Genomic DNA, 3170 nt, shown 5'->3' with positions numbered 1-3170 from the left:
ATGGCTTAATGTGTGAGTGTTTAGGACATAAGATAAGTTGCTTTTTAAACAGTATTAAAGTGTGATATTATATGATTTTGTATGCTTAAAGAAATTTGAAAAGGTATTTTTATTATATTAACCAATTCCTTGGTAAGTCTTTGCAGAACTAATAATAAAGATTCAACTGCTACCTTGGCAGAATACGAGTGGGTTTATTTACTGGTTTTGATTGGGATATGGTGAACATAATGTTTACAGTAGGCTACATACTTTTAGATTAACTAACTTCAAAGTAATAAGTCGGGTTTGATATGAAAGCTTCTTTTAGTAAGAATACTGGTTCACGTTGCATTTAACAACAATTGTTTTGGTACAGAGCAATGCAGGTAAGATGCTGTCGTGATGCTGTCAGCTTCAATCACTAAACACCTGCACATAATTGGCGCGTTATCACTCATTCCTCTCGCAAGGCATTCTGGGAATTGCAGTCAAAAAGCGTAATTCAACACAACCCAATACAATTACATATGCAAATAAATCTAAAGAAATATCTTTAGATACAGTTCAAAGAATAAACTTAAACATTAACTCAAACACATTAAAGCTACAACACATACAACGGTAACACTTCCTATGATATACACTCTACACATTGCATTATAAACACATGTCCAATGCTTTGTCAGTGTTATAAATAGGTGTTAAAAGTACTTCTAATATTTACAAAATATTAAACGGGACAAAAGAGAATGAACTGGACTGAAAAAAATACATCTGTAAACTGTGGCACATTGAAGCCTATGATTCGTCTTAGTTTAGGTAAGGGACCAAGGGGATTGGATGAACTTTTTTTTAAAGAAACAGCCCTCAAGATTAGAGTGGAGCAACCAGGACTTTTTTTAAAAGAGAATCCCACTAACCGCAGGGGTTCCAGGATTATTTCCAGCAACATCGCAAACTGTTTTACAGACTGACAGACAGGGTCTGGTAGGGCTCCAGTCCCAACAGCAAACTGTTTTAGAGACTGACAGACAGGGTCTGGTAGGGCTCCAGTCCCAACATCAAACTGTTTTACAGACTGACAGACAGGGTCTGGTAGGGCTCCAGTCCCAACAGCAAACTGTTTTACAGACTGACAGACAGGGTCTGGTAGGGCTCCAGTCCCAACAGCAAACTGTTTTAGAGACTGACAGACAGGGTCTGGTAGGGCTCCAGTCCCAACATCAAACTGTTTTACAGACTGACAGACAGGGTCTGGTAGGGCTCCAGTCCCAACATCAAACTGTTTTAGAGACTGACAGACAGGGTCTGGTAGGGCTCCAGTCCCAACAGCAAACTGTTTTAGAGACTGACAGACAGGGTCTGGTAGGGCTCCAGTCCCAACATCAAACTGTTTTAGAGACTGACAGACAGGGTCTGGTAGGGCTCCAGTCCCAACAGCAAACTGTTTTAGAGACTGACAGACAGGGTCTGGTAGGGCTCCAGTCCCAACATCAAACTGTTTTAGAGACTGACAGACAGGGTCTGGTAGGGCTCCAGTCCCAACAGCAAACTGTTTTAGAGACTGACAGACAGGGTCTGGTAGGGCTCCAGTCCCAGCAACATTGCAAACTGTTTTAGAGACTGACAGACAGGGTCTGGTAGGGCTCCAGTCCCAGCAACATTGCAAACTGTTTTACAGACTGACAGACAGGGTCTGGTAGGGCTTCAGTCCCAACATCAAACTGTTTTAGAGACTGACAGACAAGGTCTGGTAGGGCTTCAGTCCCAACATCAAACTGTTTTAGAGACTGACAGACAAGGTCTGGTAGGGCTCCAGTCCCAACATCAAACTGTTTTAGAGACTGACAGACAGGGTCTGGTAGGGCTCCAGTCCCAACAGCAAACTGTTTTACAGACTGACAGACAGGGTCTGGTAGGGCTCCAGTCCCAACAGCAAACTGTTTTAGAGACTGACAGACAGGGTCTGGTAGGGCTCCAGTCCCAACATCAAACTGTTTTACAGACTGACAGACAGGGTCTGGTAGGGCTCCAGTCCCAACAGCAAACTGTTTTAGAGACTGACAGACAAGGTCTGGTAGGGCTCCAGTCCCAACATCAAACTGTTTTAGAGACTGACAGACAGGGTCTGGTAGGGCTCCAGTCCCAACAGCAAACTGTTTTACAGACTGACAGACAGGGTCTGGTAGGGCTCCAGTCCCAACATCAAACTGTTTTAGAGACTGACAGACAAGGGCTGGTAGGGCTCCAGTCCCAACATCAAACTGTTTTAGAGACTGACAGACAGGGTCTGGTAGGGCTCCAGTCCCAACATCAAACTGTTTTAGAGACTGACAGACAGGGTCTGGTAGGGCTCCAGTCCCAACATCAAACTGTTTTAGAGACTGACAGACAGGGTCTGGTAGGGCTCCAGTCCCAACATCAAATTGTTTTAGAGACTGACAGACAGGGTCTGGTAGGGCTCCAGTCCCAACAGCAAACTGTTTTAGAGACTGACAGACAGGGTCTGGTAGGGCTCCAGTCCCAACATCAAACTGTTTTAGAGACTGACAGACAGGGTCTGGTAGGGCGCCAGTCCCAACATCAAACTGTTTTAGAGACTGACAGACAGGGTCTGGTAGGGCGCCAGTCCCAACATCAAACTGTTTTAGAGACTGACAGACAGGGTCTGGTAGGGCTCCAGTCCCAGCAACATTGCAAACTGTTTTAGAGACTGACAGACAGGGTCTGGTAGGGCTCCAGTCTCAACATCAAACTGTTTTAGAGACTGACAGACAAGGTCTGGTAGGGCTCCAGTCCCAACATCAAACTGTTTTAGAGACTGACAGACAGGGTCTGGTAGGGCTCCAGTCCCAACAGCAAACTGTTTTAGAGACTGACAGACAGGGTCTGGTAGGGCTCCAGTCCCAGCAACATTGCACACAGTTTTAGAGACTGACAGACAGGGTCTGGTAGGGCTCCAGTCCCAACATCAAACTGTTTTAGAGACTGACAGACAAGGTCTGGTAGGGCTCCAGTCCCAACATCAAACTGTTTTAGAGACTGACAGACAGGGTCTGGTAGGGCTCCAGTCCCAACATCAAATTGTTTTAGAGACTGACAGACAGGGTCTGGTAGGGCTCCAGTCCCAACAGCAAACTGTTTTAGAGACTGACAGACAGGGTCTGGTAGGGCTCCAGTCCCAACAT

At 45.5% G+C, this 3170-nt stretch overlaps 1 protein-coding gene across 1 annotated transcript in view; it reads left to right on the top strand.

Moving 5' to 3' along the window:
- Window positions 1-172, top strand: part of LOC135508962 (filamin-C-like) — a 47912-nt gene extending 47740 nt beyond the window's left edge. The window contains exon 43 of the mRNA XM_064929200.1: window positions 1-172. This exon is cut by the window's left edge and continues 593 nt beyond it. The gene's annotated coding sequence lies outside the window, so the exon portion shown is untranslated.
- The last annotated feature ends 2998 nt before the right edge of the window (window positions 173-3170 follow it).

The sequence above is a fragment of the Oncorhynchus masou genome, chromosome 22 (assembly GCF_036934945.1).
Source record: "Oncorhynchus masou masou isolate Uvic2021 chromosome 22, UVic_Omas_1.1, whole genome shotgun sequence".
NCBI lineage: Eukaryota > Metazoa > Chordata > Actinopteri > Salmoniformes > Salmonidae > Oncorhynchus > Oncorhynchus masou.
The sequence above is the reverse complement of the archived record's forward strand: the minus strand, read 5'-3'. Positions and strand labels throughout refer to the sequence as shown.